Consider the following 15156-nt stretch of genomic DNA (forward strand, 5'->3'; position numbering starts at 1 on the left):
CCCTGCATCCTCACTCCAGGCACTGCTCTTTGGTTTCTTAATTAAAAGCCTAAAAGCCTTGATAATGAAAATGCATTCTCCCCAGAGAGTTGAGTTTCCGGTTACGGAGGCTCACCTGTAAATGCTGTGCCGGGTCAAATCTGGGATCTGGGCCAGGTCCTGCTTCCTGCCCACGGCCAAGGCAGGTACTTCATTTGGGAGGTGACCCAGAGGGACATCTGAGAGGCCTGCCTGTCCCCAAGAGATGAAGCCGCTGGCCTTCACACTCCGCTCCGGCCTCCATCAGCTCCTTCCTACCTGCAAACTGCCTGCTTTGACGTTGCCATCATTGGAGATATGTTAGGGACTTAGTATGGGTTGATGCCCATAGGACCAGCAGATCGTGGAAAGGTGGGAACCAGGGCTGGGAGGGTGGTGACCACGGCCAAAATGAGAACCATGGTGGGCTGGGAGGTCCATCTTCTGTCTAAAGTGTTTTTTAAAATAAACATAGTGTCTCAGGAGCATGAGAGGCCAGGCCACAGACGAGGAGAACGTATCTGTAAAAGACTCATCTGATAAAGGCTGTTATCCAAACCATGCAAGGAACTCTCAAAACTCAGCAAGAAAATGATACAACCTGATTAAAAATGGACCAAAGACCTGGACAGATACCCCAACAAAGAAGATACACAGATGGCAAATCTACATGTGGAAAGATGGCCCGTGTCTTATGTCGTAGGGCGAGGCGCCACTGCACACCCAGCAGCCTGGTCAATACTGGAACTCCGACACCACCGCGTGCTGGTGGATGTGTGGGCATCAGGACTCTCACTCATCGCTGGGGGAAGTGGGGCAGCTGCGGCAGGAGGCAGTGTGGCGGTTTTCTGTGGAACTAAGCACTCCGACCACAGGAGCAATCACAGGCCTGGACGTTTACTTGGAGGAGCTGAAAGTTTACTTCCACTCGGAAATGTGCACACAGATGTTGACAGCAGCTTTATAATTGCGAAAACTAGAAAGCAACCAAGATGCGCTTCAGTAGGTGAATGGATAAACTGTTATGTCAGAAACTGGGGTATTCAGCACTAAAAAGAACTGGACCACTAAGCTATGAAAAGACACGGATCTTAAACGCATGTTGCTAAGTGAGTCTCCAATCTGGAAAACTGCCTGCTGTCTGAGTCCAACCACAGGACAGTGTGGAAAAGGCAAAGCTGTGGAGACAGTAAAACGGTCAGCGGCTGCCAGGGGTTGGGGAAGGGAGGGATGAATGGGAGGAGCATAGGGGATGTGTAGGGTGGGGAAGCCACTCCGGGTGGGGCTTTCATGGGGGATCCATGCCGTTCCACGTCTGAAACCCACAGAGTGAGCAGCAGCAGGCCGAGCCCTCGTGTGAGCTGTGGACTGTGGGTGGTGGTGCCGTGTTGACGCGGGTCTGTCGGTCGTACAGACGTGCTTGTCCGGTGGGGGCAGGAGAATGATGGAGGCTCTGCCTGTGCTGGGGAAGGAGATATGTGAGGACTCTGTACTTTCCTCCTGATTTTGCTATGAATTGAAAACTGCTTTTAAAAACATCTCTTGAAAAGGCAAACAAAAAAGAGTGCTAGCCAGATAGCATCAGTTTGAAGGTGTGGCCTGTGTTCTACCCTCAGGATTGCCCTGTTAGAATACGCATATCTAAATTATTCAGAAGTTAAACCTTTGCATTCAGTAACTCACTACAAAGTTAATTACAGCATCAGCTTCAGCACTGCCGGGATAGCCAGGATCCTGTATCCTGACCAGCTTCTCCCCTTACAGGTGCAGTGACGCCCACAGCCTCACCCCAATGAGCAGCAGGGCTGGGACCAGGAGTCAGGCTTTGTGGGGCAGAGAGGAAGTGAGATCTCTAAGTCTGTGGCAGGGAGCCGGCAGGGATGATTTTTTGACCAGTTTTCCTTATCGCTGACGCCTTCTTAGACTTGGGGAGTTGGGAGTCCCCACTCTTGGGCACCTCAGAAACCAAAGGCTGCTCCTAATCCTGGTGTTCCAGATGCCTCAGGGGAGGTACCTGGGTTGTTGGATGCAGTTCCGTTACTTGCTGCTCGGTGGAATTTGCCCGCAGTATTTCTGGTTGTTTTTAAGAGCTGATGCTTGAGCTGCTTAAAATCACATATGGATATTGATTTACCTGTAAAAAGAATGGAATTTGAGTTCAAAGATTTGTGAAAATGCTCATTTGTGTACTAATATATACATTACGTTTGTGGAAATATCTAAAAGTCCACTTCTCCTGATTTTTGTAATATCTACCTGTCATATTTCCATTTGATTAATAGATGTCAGAGGGCTTAAATTTTGAGTGCCTGGATTCCTTGAATTTAAAACTTCTTACATCAAATGTAATTAAACTGAATGTAGCCAACAGTGCATGCTTTCGTAAATATTGATGAAAATATATATAAAAACACATATCCATGAACATGCAGATGGGGGCAACATCTTTGTTTTCTGAAAAGACAAATTCTTAAAAAGCCAAGGGGTCTTATAACTTTCTAGTTTCCAACTTATTTGCCCTAAAGTGAAAGTTTGGCAGCAGAAGATTGACAGCAGCAGAAGCAGTGCGGGCTCTGGGAGCAGCGGGCTGAGTGCCGGAAGGAGCTGGCTGGAGGCAGAGCAGGGAGGTGCTCAGGCAGGCCAGGATGGCCTCAGGGCACGCCCTTGTCTCTGCCCACGGAGAACCCAGACTCCTTCCAACTGGGATGTGCATCTCATGTAAAAGTTGTTACTTCCAGAAAGAAAGCCAGTGGATATAGAATTTTTTTGTATGCAGAAATTACTTTAATATTTGTTTCTAACCTTATCCTTTTCTTCCCCCATCTTAGTGTCTAGTAACTTTCTGCAGGTAACGCACACATCTTAGCAGAGCGCTGTGTTTCAGTTGCTGTTGGCTCTGATGTGACTTTGGTGTCTGAGGTTCTGCCCAGAGCGTGGCGCGCTCTGCTGAGTGTTGCTTGTTGAAGGCCCGTGTGGAAACTTTCCCTGTGAGCTCGTCGACCCCAGTAGTCTTGGTTCAGAAACCTTTGGACTCGCTGAGACTTCACACGGCCTTCTAGTGTTCCCCATTAATTCAGATGTTTTCCAGAATGTAAGTAAGCTGCTGAATGCAGGGTGGGGGGTGCCCTCCGTTGGCTCTGGGGAGAAGCATCGCTGTTTCTCTGGGTGGAGCTTCCCGCCCGCCATGGTGTGCTCCAAGATCGAGCAGGGTTCTTTGGCAGAAGTAACTGTTGAAGGCCGGTGTCTCAGCGGCAGAGTGGCTGTGGGTGTGCGGCTTCGCGGCCATACCGGCCCCTCCCCGTCAATGGCACCAAGGAGAGGAGCAGGGGGAGGCCTGGGATCTGTGCTTTCGAGACTGCGTCGTCCGTTTGTAACTAGACATGCAGAGAAAGTCTTGGAGATAAGCAGGAGACAGTGTCTGTCCCTAATGAGCTCAGGCGTGCCCTTGAGAGGGTCAGGTTTCTGTGCAGCTGATCCGGACTCAGCCTGGCTGTGGCAGTGCAGGTGACTACTGGGCTTTGGCAAGGCTGCACCCACTGTCCGTCTGAAACGGCCACCTTCCCAGGCTCACTGTGCCAGCTGGGCGCCCAGGCCTGACTTTCCGCCAGGACGGAGGCCCCGTGTATGTGGGGGGGAAGGGGGAGGTGGGAGTCCTGCTTTATTGCGTATCCAATGCCACCATGGGTCAGCACTCGGGAAACGTGCTATATGGGTCAGCGATTGAGTTCAGAAACCTGGAAAACTCAGCAGTGTAGGCTTCGGGCATGACCTGTCCAGCCCTGGGCTCTTTCTTTCTCTGAATTTCCTTCCATGGCATCCTCCTCATCCCAGGGGGCCCTGTCCCCGCGCGGCTGTTGGCAGCTTCACAGCTTCCTCTGCCTCCCCTCCCAGGCCCTGGTGTGGCTGGGGCAGCTAGTGGCTGTGCAGACCCCACAGCCAGTAGATCGTTGGTGCCAACGGTTTGGGCCTGGGATACCTGAGCCAAGGACTCCAGTGCACGGCTGGGCTCACCCTGAATGGCTGGATCGGAAGGCCCTGAGTTGCAGAGACGGTGGATGGATGTTGAAGGACAATCTGCAAAGGAGAAGGGGAAATGGCTGTGCTGGACGGGCAACTGGAGAAGTCTGTGCAGAGCCTGGGACCCGGTGCAGATGCAGAGCTGGCATGGGGAACCCGCTGACGCGGCCACCGTGCAAGTGGGCAAAGTCAAAGGCTTCAGACCAACATGGAGGGGCTGGTCTAAAACGATCCTCCTTTTCCTTTAATCCTAGCAACTGCTGGCTTACGGGGTGGGGAGAGTAAGATCTGTGGTGGCCGGGAGGAGAGACAGGGATTTTAATTAAACCCCTCTTTCTGGGAGAGGGGAGTAGCTGTCTCCATAGGACGGTGAGCATCGTCATCTCAGGCAGCTCAGGCTGCTGTAACGAAACACCATTGAGTGGCTTCTGAACAACAGGAATTTCTCAGTTCTAGAGGCTGAAAGGTGGGATCAGGGTGCCGCACGGGTGGGTTCTGGTGTGGGCCCCTTCCTGGTTCGCACACACCTTCTCTCTGGCCCTGACACAGTGGGAGGGTGACGGATTTGCTGGGCTCCTTTCTGAGGCACAAACCCCATTCAAGGGTCTCCAGCCTCGGGAACTCAGCACCTCCCAAAGACCACCTGACAGCATCGAATTGAGGGGGTGAGGATTTCAGCCTGTGTTTTAGGGGACAGGCAGGCAGTTCGTAATCGTCACCCTCTTTGTGTATTTCTGACTCAACATTGAGTCTGCCTTCAGCTCTCCAGGGGACAGAGCCTGTGTGGACACTGAGCAAGGTCAGAGCTGCAAGCATGTACACATCGGGGGCAGGGGAGCTGCCAGGGGTGTGAGAACGGGGTTTCAGCGTCAATCGGAGCTGCTTTCCTGGCAGATGTACTCATAAGCTATTCTGGCAACATTTGCTTTTCACGAAGAGTCGATCAGGCAGTGGGGGCAGCCGGCGGTGTTGCCAGAAGCTTGGAACTGATGGGCAGCAGAGAAGGGGCAGAGGCCACGACCTTGGGGTGGTCAGCAGTGCCAGGTGTCTGCCCTCCAGGTCTCACGCCTGTGACTTTGCAGAGACTGAGCCGACAGGGGCTTGCCGGCCGGTGTGGCTCTCGTGCAGGTGATTATCGGGGTGTGCTTTCTATGTAATGTTCCCTCAACCCCATCCCCACCCCACCAGTTTCTGTGCCTAGCAGAAATGATGCTGCGTTTCCTTGATGAAGCCTTGAGTTTCCTATGGAGATGTAGGAATAGCACGATTTGGCTCACGTCAAAATACTTTGCAGTGAAGCTGCACGGAAGAGGATTCTAGGCTTCCATTTGATGTTTTAGACAATGCCTGAGTGTTACGGGACCGTTTGCTTGTTAAAAAGCACCAGATGAAAAAGGCTACTGGTTAATAAAGGAGACTTTTTACATTAGCACAGAGAAGGTGGCTTGAGATAAATTCAGTGTAACGTAGGTGTGTGTGTAAGCCATCAAAGGGACCATCTCTCTGCTGGTGACACATGTTTCCTGGTATTGATTTTCTGAAAAAGGATGACTGGCATTCGGTAGAGTCATTCCAAAATTCACCTGGAAGGTGTCCACGTGGTGCCTTGTTTTCTCCTGACATTCTGGGCACCACGAGGAATTATTCCTGTCTTCACCACTAGCAGGAGACTTTTCCTGAACACCTGCTCCTCTTTGGCGTTGTGGGTGTGAAGGGGTCAGAGTGACCCTGTCTTCATGGAGCTTTCGGACACCACGGGGACGGTGTGGCACGAGTGTCGGGCTCGGATGGGACGGAGACTTTCCCCAGAAAACAGCTGCCGATTCCAGGATGACCCTCGACCCCTCCTCCCCCTGTTTCTCTGCGTCATGCCTGAATTAAGGTTGTTCTATCGTAGCGGGGGTGTCATGTTAACTGGAAGTGTGCTTTGGTTCTGGGCAGTAAATAAATTAATGGTACATTTGCCAAGGACAGCGAGATTTGATTTGACGAATCCAGTGGGGAAGAGGAGAAGGGGCTTGGCTGGGTGGGGACGTGTGTGATGGGAGCAGAAAGGAGCAGCCATGCAGGCTGTTGGGATGGAGGGGCCACGCCCGCATTTCCATGGGGTCCGTCGCTGTTTGTGCCACTAGACCTGAACCTCTGACTCCACTTCGAAAACCTGCAGAGTGAGGGAAGCCCCTGATGGGCCTGAGTTGTTACTTCCCGTGGCCATCGCTGGGAAGTGCCCCGGGCGCCTCTCCTGGCTGGTGACGGCCCCGGGCCTGGACGCTGGGTTTGTCCTGAGCTCTGGGAGGGGCTTGGGCTCCACGCGCACCAGGCACCTGCGCATCCTTTTGGACGTGAGATGTTGGTGCTCAGCTTGGAGGCCACCGTGATCTGGGTGTGGTCAGGACTGGCTCATCCTTTGGGGAGAGAGCAGCTGCCCGGGGGCCCCTCTGAGGTGCGTAGCCCTGCAGGGCCCTCACAGGATGCCCTGTCCTCTGGGGACTTCCCGACATTCCCCTGGACCCTCAGGTGTGGAAGTCAAGTGTGGTGTGTGTGTCCCGGGCGGGGTGCTGAGGACACCACGTGCCTGCTCATGCGAAGGCCCGAGGTGCTGCGTGGGCTCGTTTCCAGGGGCCGTTGGCGTCTGGGGGCCTGTGGGTGTCTCTCCACTGGCAGGAAATAATGGGTGGCCCACGTTACCTTTTTTGCCTTTTTTTTTTTTTTTTTTTTTTTTTTGCCAAAAAGCCCTAACGCCAACGTTGCTGTCCTGCTGTGGGAACTGCCCATCTCAGGCTCACTGGCCCTCCTGTTTCTGGGCTGCTGCAGTGTTGTGTTGGGATAACTGTGTTAAATTCGTTTGAATTTTCTTCCTGTTCTTTTGGAATAAGAGTTGATAGCTTGTGCTGCTTGTTCACCCCAGAGGCGAGGATGTCCTTTAGGCCTGGCAGAGCGCAGTGGTGCAGGGAGGTGCTGGGCCTCGGCCTCTCGTGTCGTCCACAGCCCTCACTGCACGTCTGCTCTTCGCTCCTCGTGCCCACAGCCGGGGTCACGGGCTGCTCGCTCTGCTGTTTGAGATCCTTGGAAAAGGTGGTGTTTACACTGAAGGGAGATTGGGGGTGTGCGGCTGATTTTAAATAGGAGGAAAGGACGGTAACAGAATGAGCAATGCCTAGTACTTAGTCTCAGGCTTGAGAAATTGTGTTTTAGAAGCAAGGTATCCCCAACTCCGGTTTTCTTCAAATTAAATCTTTTAAAGAGTCCACAAATATAAATAAAGCCTGAAACTATGCAACAGGGCCTAGAGCCCAAGCCACTGCCAACTCTGACTCCAAGACACCTCAGAAACTTGGTCCTCCTCCTCAGAAAACTGCCCTTCTGCTCCCCTCTCCACGCTCCTCCCTCTACAGCCCCCTCCCCGCTCCCCGGACAGCTTTCTTCCTCTTCTACCCCCTCCCTGTCCTTGGGCAACCTCCTTGGAACTCTGGTTGAAAGTCACTGGTCTGTGGGGCCGCCCATTTGACAGACGAGCACGCTGAGGCCCAGGCACAAGTGACTGACTCAGACCCGCGCAGAGGCTGACCCAGCACGGATGCCGTCTCCTGCCTCCCATACCACCGGGTTGTCCCTAATGGAAGAGAATCAATGATGCTGCTTCACTGATCTTCAGGGAAAACAGGTTGATAACAGGTTATAAACACGGGAACGTTTTGGAAAAGCCGTTGTCCACCTGTCAGCTCCATCTCCTGCCCGGAAGATGTAGGGAGAACCTGCCTTCAGCCCACCCTCATCCCATAACAGGACAGAGGACAAAGGGGCAGAGACCCAAGTCCTGTCAGTGCCCTCAGGAAACCCCCCATTTCCTCCTCATGGTGGAAGAGGAAACCATCCCGCTGGACTAGATCTTCCTGGGAAGCCCCTCCACCCCGAAAGCAAGGAATCTGGTTTGAGCACCCACCATTCTTGGTGCCATCACTTTCTGCGGCTGAACCCTGCATACGTGGCCCATTGATCTTGCTAGTCTGGTGTTACTGGGTCCTGGGAGTTTGTGTGGGCTGATGGCAGGTGTTTACCATTGTGTTTAGAGAGGAGAATAGAACTTTATTGTGTCAAAATCAGATGATAACCATTGCCATGTGATTCCTTGGATTGGTTTGGGTGGGGGGTGCTCAACGCTTTTCCTGAGGGCTAAGTTCTTGTTTGAGACCGTCTCACTTTGTCGCCCAAGCTGGAGTGCAGTGGTGCGATCTTGGCTCACTGCAACCTCCGCCTCCTGGGTTCGAGCAGCTCTCCCTGCCTCAGCCTCCCAAGTAGCTGGGATTATAGGTGTGAGCCACCACGCTTGGCTAATTACAAAAATGTTTAATACAGGCTGGGTTTTGCCATATTGGCCAGGCTGGTCTCGAACTCCTTGCTTCAAGTGATCGGCCCACCTTGGCCTCCTAAAATGCTGGGATTACAGGCTTGAGCCACTGTTCTCGGCCCAATCCTGACATCTTTTAAAGCTGCCTTCATGTACCAAAAGCCAGTCTATGTTTGAAAATCAGTCTTGAAGAGCCTAGGAGGAGAGGGATAAGCTTCAGCTAGGTAAATAACTATACATATGTTAAAAATATGGGCCAAAATCTACCGCAAATGTTAACTCTTCTGCTTTGCGTTTTATATCCATTTATGGTTATTCTTTCAGTATTAAGATTTTTAAAGATTCTTTTGATAATTATGGACAAATTACTATTAAAACTCAGCTGCAGTTGTAACACTTTAAAGAACTAATTGGATGACATTATTTTTCCCAGAGGCATTTTGGATTGTTACATAATAAATGTTTATCTCTTTGCCAGAAATCTTTTTTTTTTCCCAGAACAGTAACCTGAAAAGAAATTTTCCTTTGCATTAAGTGCTATTTCACTGTATGACAATCAATTTTTGAATGTGAGAACAAGATCATCGTGTATTTTTGGGATAATTCTTGCTTAATAGTGATAATGCTAAATGTTAAAATTATGGAACAATTTGTTTCTTTGAAAATTACTATTTGCCTGCTCACCAGGTGGGAGCTGATGAGAACATGGATGTAAAAATTAAATTGTATTTAGCTTGTATAAAAGAAGTTAAAAAGAAAAGCTTTTCTTTGGTTTGTGCTACTACTGAAGTTGCTTAGCTGTGGAAATGAGGTTATTGCAGGCACCTAGAATTTTATCTCCTTCACTTCTACAATGGGAAGCAATTCTCCAACAAGCACAGGAATCTGTCTTTCTGACGTTGAGACTCCTAGGCATCAAGCCCCGTGGAAGGGTTGGTGATGACGTGAGCGTTGGCGTTGATGTGGGCACCCTCCAAGCCAGACGCAGGGAGCAGGGAAGGGCAGAACAGACCCCTCAGGAGCCATGAGAAAATCAAGTGTTGGCAGCAGTGGTGAGCGTTGATGTCAGGGGCCAGAAGGAGGTGGCGAAGGGAGCATGTGCCTCAAGGCAACCCTGGAACCCCCGGTCCCTGCAGTGAGGTCTGGTCTACAGGGGACGTGGACGGCCACGTGGCGAGGCCCACAGACAGCCTGGACTTGGCTGCCTCAGAACTCTGGTGGACGCTGCAAACAGCCCCACAGGGTTGCAGTGCACATTCCTCGGACAGAGAGAAGACGCTTGGAACTGTTCCCGGCACAAAGCCAGTGCCCTGTGAACAGTGGCCACTGCTGTCGTGACTGATTGCCGTCCAAGTCGAGGCGTTTGCTCTGCTCAGTTCACTTAATTGGACCAGGAATGGGGTTGCCCTGCCTTCAACAAGCTTGACGCATTGAACGAGGACTCAGTCGATAAAGTACTCTGTAAATACGCTCTCCCAGCTAGAGTGAGGAAAGCCCAGGGAGCAGTGGTTCCTCAGTATTAGACAGGTGTTTGTGGTGGGGCCAGCTGTGCGGCTGCCAGAGCAGATGTGACCAGGAAGCCTCTGTTCCCCCGGAGGTGGCCAGCGTTCTTGTTACACGTGCCGCAGGCAGAAGGTGGACACTGCTGGGAAACTTGCTCATGTTGCTGTTTTCTGATTGGAAATTGAAGGTTTCTGAGCATCCTACATCAAATTTGTACATTGCTGAGACTGGACACATTTCAACACTTGTTTTTTCCGGCTTTTCGGATCCATACAACCTGGCATTTGGCCGTGGCTTCCAGGACAGGTTGGATGCAGAGTAAAGTCCTCTCCTCACTGTCGATGTTCGCAGATGTCTTTTTGTATAAACTTTGTATTTCTTGAGTCTCAATTAGGCTTTTACTTAACTAGACTTTTAAAATTGCCATGCACATAACTCTACCAGTTACAATCGTGAGCTAACATGGGTTTTTGGTTTTACTATGATGAATGTTTAACATTTGCATGCTGGATGTGGGGGTGGAGGTCATTTATCTGCTTTTCATTTCCTTCTTGGTTATACTTAGAGACTTTCAGGTAAGGTGTGGAAAGCGTGGTACAGGGTGAATTGCAGGCTGCAGTGTGGCGCGGTGGACAAGAGGCGCTGGTTGCAGTGTACACAGTGGATGAGAGTAAAGAGACTTCCATTCTCGAGAGAAACACACACCAAATAATTTAAAAAACTGATCATCTAGCTTGCATGAGGTCCAACAAATTCAGTTTGCAAAGTTTAACTTCCAAGTTAACTTAGTAACTTTTCCCCTAAGTCATTAATTTAGTAGCTTATGTTTAAATATATTTTTTGTCTAAAGCAAGTCATAAATTCTAAAATGAATGACTAAACATGTAATAATTTAGGCATACAGCACCTGAAGGGAAAACTGCCAGTATGCTAAAGTATTGGATACAGATGCTTAAAAAATATCATGTAGCATTCTTACAATGCATGTGCTTTTAGCATGTAACTTGGTGAGTAGTTTTGAGCTATCTTTGTAGGAACGTGTGTCTTGAATACTTTAGGGCACCACTGCAGATGTGTGTGTGAGAGGTACAGATACTGAATGTTCTTCTCCCTTCCCATAAATGAATAACATTAGCTCCCTCCATTTTTATTTTTATTTTTATTTTTGAAGTGGACTCTCGCTCTTGTTGCCCAGGCTGGAGTGCACTGGTGCAATCTCAGCCCACTGCAACTTCCGCCTCCCGGGTTGAAGTGATTCTCCTGCCTCAGCCTCCCCAGTAGCTGGGATTACAAGCACCCACCACCATGCCCCACTAATTTTTGTATTTTTATTAGAGATGAGGTTTTGCCATATTGGCCAGGCTGGCCTCAAGCTCCTGACCTCAGGTGATCTGCCCACCCCGACCTCTCAAAGTGCTGGGATTACAGGTGTGAGCCACCGTGCCTGGCCAGCTCCCTTCTATGATTATTTATACAGTTGTTTTTACTTTTTGTTTTTTTGAGACGGTGTTTCCCTCTCGCCCAAGCTTCAGTGCAGTGATGCAAATCTTGGCTGACTGCAGCCTTCACCTCCTGGGCTCAGGTGATCCTCCCACCTCAGCTTCTGAGTAGCTGGGACTAGACACATGTAACCATGCCCAGCTAATTATTATTATTATTATTATTTTTGTATTTTTAGTAGAGATGGGGTTTTGCCATGTTTTCCAGGCTGGTCTCGAGTTCCTGGGTTCTAGCGATCTGCCCACCTTAGCCTCCCAAACTGCTGGGATTACAGGTGTGAGCACCACATCTGGCCCATTTTTTTTTTCCTTCCAGGATTAGAAGTCGACTTTCAGAAAACCCTTCAACCTTGCAAACTTAATTTTCCGTAATAATGTGTGGACTGCAGTTAAAAATTTTCAACACAACATAGCTTAGGAAGGTTGACATTTACAAAGAGCATGAGGCCCGTTCAGTGCCTTCTAGGCATTGGGAATGGCGGTCTGTGGGCGACCCTAACATGTGCCGCGTCCTGAGACGTGATCGTGCTGTTCACGCTTTTACCGAGGGCCTCCCGGGAGTACCAGAGGCTCTTCTGCAGTCGGCCAGCCATGCAGCAGCTGCTGGAGAAGGAACAAACAGTAAAAGACAGATGTACACGGTGTTATTGTGGCAGAGAGGTTAAAACCAGGCTCACTTTGTTCTTACCGTTTTAAAAAACTAATAATGAAATCCTTAAATATATTCAGGATTTCAAAGCAGTTGTGGGTGTGTCTGTGTCTCTAGCTCCCGTTTGGGTGCTTCCTGCGAAGAGAGCTCAGAGACGCCACCTTTCCTTAATGAGGTGACAGGGCTTGGAGAGGTGTAAACCCCGTGGTGGGGGGGTGACTGACCTGGGGATCCACCCCCATTCCACGTTCCTGTAGGGAATCTACAGTTCTAAGTCTTTATGATATGGGTAAAATGAACCTGGAAGAGGGGTTATTTTTTAAGAAGTAAATGCCATGCTCTTTTTTCCTCATACTTTTCCGTGTTTAAGCAGCATTGAAGGATAAGGCACTAGTAGCATGTTGGTTTGGAAACAATGTTGTTGGTTATTTTAAGTTGAATCTGTTGCCCCATTGGTTGAGCCGCCTGAAATCAGTGCGGTGACAGCTGAAGAGGCCTCTTCCCCTTGGAGGAAGCCGCTGGATTGGCAGGAGGCACCGCCCTTGATTGAGGGAGTGAGGCGGGTTTGCAGGGACCCCACGCGGCCCCTGCGGCTCTCTCCTGCCCCCTGCTGGCTGGCCAAGCAGCCTCGCGACAGTATGCTCAGTGTGAATGTTCACTGGGGCAGGCCAAGGCTTTTGTTCCAGAAACACCAGTGTGTTGAGCATGGCAAGAAAGACGTAAGTGTGTCTTAAACCTCTTGAACAAAGCAAGTTGATGTTTCAAATGCATCTCGAAGGCTAAAGACTTTGCTATGGTCAATATACAGGAGAAAAGAAGGTTTGATGAAATAGACAGGAGTGGCAAGTGAAGTGCTTGTGTCCCATCTAAGCGATGGCCTGGCCGTTCCACACCATGGCCTCTGAGCAGCCAGCGTGCAGATACTGGGTCAATTTAGATATCCCTGATCTCTACAGAGGTTTGATCGGGCAGCCCAGCAGCAGATAAACACAAACACTGACTGGAAACCCTGGCACATGGAGGCGCTGGAAACAGCAAGCTGCTATTAACATCACAGACGCAGTCACCTGCGCTCTCAGGGGTGTCAGCTGCTTGTGCTTCTAGACTTTCGTCTGCGTTACAATACAGTTTTGTGCAGTTTATCCCCATTACTCTGCTGTCTTTGCTGTTAATCTCAGCCAGCACTTAGCTCTGACACTGCAGGAATTTCACTGTGTGGCTGACCAGGCCTGCCTGGCACTGCCTTTAAAGCAGGCGAGAGCTTTCCGGAAGAAGGTGACAAGAACCCGAGGCAGGAAAGAGCGTTGCTGGTCCACATACGGCAGTGCACCTGCAGCAGAGCATGTGTGTGCACGTTCAGGCTAAACAGGTGTAGGAGAGAAGAAAACCGTCACTTAAAATGCCACACACCCAACCCTTGAGACCCAGGACATAGAGTAGTAGGGGTCTTGGAGACGGCAGGTGTGTGAAAGTCGGGTTTTCTCACTTAGCTTTTCCAGCAGCGTTTGCCTCATCTCTAAGTTAGGGTTAACAGCTGCCCCGCATAGATTTGTGAATGGAACCAATGCGTGTAAAGTGGGGTAGCCCCCAGGACCTAGGAAAGACTCGTGGTCAGTGTCGGTGGTCTTGCGGGTTGTACGGGTCCCCCCGGAAGGCGATTGCTACAGATAAATAACTCTTCGTTCGATGTCACTGAATATAAAAGTGGGACCTTGGCTTCTGATGTGTTTGGTTTGCTGCAGGCCGCGCTGCACCCCGTGGTTCCTGAGCCCTGGGCTGAAGTACGCCCTGCTGCATTGCCTGTGCGGCTTTTGCTGTGTAAGGAGAGCTCCTGCCCTGGGAAGCTTCCTCGTGCTTTTTAGCCTGAACTGCTAGCACCACAGGCTGCAGCAAGACCCCTCTCAAGTGTGGGTTGGGAGGAGCCCGCAGCGGCCCTGTCCTCTCCAAGCTGCTCCACAGGCCGAAGCCTGGGCTGGGAGGAGCCCGCAGCTGCCGCGTCCTCTCCAAGCTGCTCCACAGGCTGGGAGCGACTTTGTGGGGTTTGTCAGTCCTCTCAGGTGTCCTGTGTCTCATGGATCAGCCGGCGAGCCCTGTCAGATGCCCCTCTCCTGTCTGGAGGAGCACTCTCCAAAACGCTGCCTGCCACCCGGATCTCCTGGCGCAGAGTGAGGCCACATCTGCAGCCCTCACCGCAGAGTCCTGAGGCATTCGGCAAGAAGGGCAATGCGCTGCGAGTGAGGTCACATCTGCAGCCCTTACCGCACAGAGTCCTGAGGCATTCGGCAAGAAGGGGAGTGGGCTGCATGTGAGTTTCCACTGCGGAAGCCGGCTCTGCTCCCTACTCTGCTTTTGGGGTGCCAGATGTTCAGACCTGCTGTGTCTATCGGGGGCCATGGCGGGCTGGTGGGAGTGGGGGCGGGGAGAAGCGCGGATGGATCCAGGGAAGGACTTAGTTGAATGCCAGCTGCCCACATACTTGTTGCTGGTCTTGGACAAGCTCCCTAGTTTCTCTGGGCTTCCGTTTGATTGTAAGACTAGGACGCCGCCCGAGTCTGAAGATGTCGGTGTGTGCGGGAATGCTTGGCGCAGTCACGGTGGGTTTTCCTTCAGCCTCCTCCGTGCCCCTTGCTGGGTCAATCAGTATCCACGCGTGCCACAAGTAAATTACAGTCTGGAAAAACCAGCTGACCCCTAGTTTTATGGTCGAGCATCATGAGTGTCCTTGCCAGGAAATGCCACTAGATGTATTGGGCCCGCTTGTCTGTGTCCACAGCAATCCCCGGAACAGGCTGGTTCAGGAGGTGGGTGGGAGTCGGTGTTGTACCTGGGACAGGCTGAAGTCAAAAGGCTCATGTACTCTGAGGGGTGATCAGGGTGACACATCAAGAGGAGCCAGGTGGCCGACCCTGGAGGTGGACGGTCGGGTGGGATTGGCCGCCCTCCAGCACGTGTTTCGAGTGATGCCTTCCCTGGGTTACGCAGCCCTGATCTGTAGCGCACAACTTCCCAGCTCCAGCCAATCTGGTCTTGCCGTCTCCTTCCAAGAAGGTAGGTGCGGCGCACTTGCCTTTAAGCGGCTCCTTCTGGACACCGCAGGGCAGCAGCAAGCAAGCATGGGCGGC

The 15156-nt window shown here is 51.2% G+C and overlaps 2 protein-coding genes across 13 annotated transcripts in view; both read left to right on the forward strand.

Annotated features, from left to right (window-relative positions):
• The window catches only part of LOC115900047 (disco-interacting protein 2 homolog C-like), a 208349-nt gene that overhangs the window by 159053 nt on the left and 34140 nt on the right, over positions 1-15156 (forward strand). The gene's annotated exons all lie outside the window — the stretch shown is intronic.
• Positions 1-15156, forward strand: part of LOC104661473 (disco-interacting protein 2 homolog C) — a 313197-nt gene that overhangs the window by 95345 nt on the left and 202696 nt on the right. Inside the window, exon 1 of one of the 12 annotated variants that reach the window (XM_030939988.1) lies at positions 14314-14339. The exons of 10 other annotated variants lie outside the window; for them this stretch is intronic. The gene's annotated coding sequence lies outside the window, so the exon portion shown is untranslated. Of the gene's footprint in view, positions 1-14313; positions 14340-14962; positions 15083-15156 lie in introns of those variants that run through there. One more of the 12 variants, XM_030939987.1, reaches the window with a different exon arrangement.

Source organism: Rhinopithecus roxellana, chromosome 10, assembly GCF_007565055.1.
Source record: "Rhinopithecus roxellana isolate Shanxi Qingling chromosome 10, ASM756505v1, whole genome shotgun sequence".
Taxonomy (NCBI): Eukaryota; Metazoa; Chordata; class Mammalia; order Primates; family Cercopithecidae; genus Rhinopithecus; species Rhinopithecus roxellana.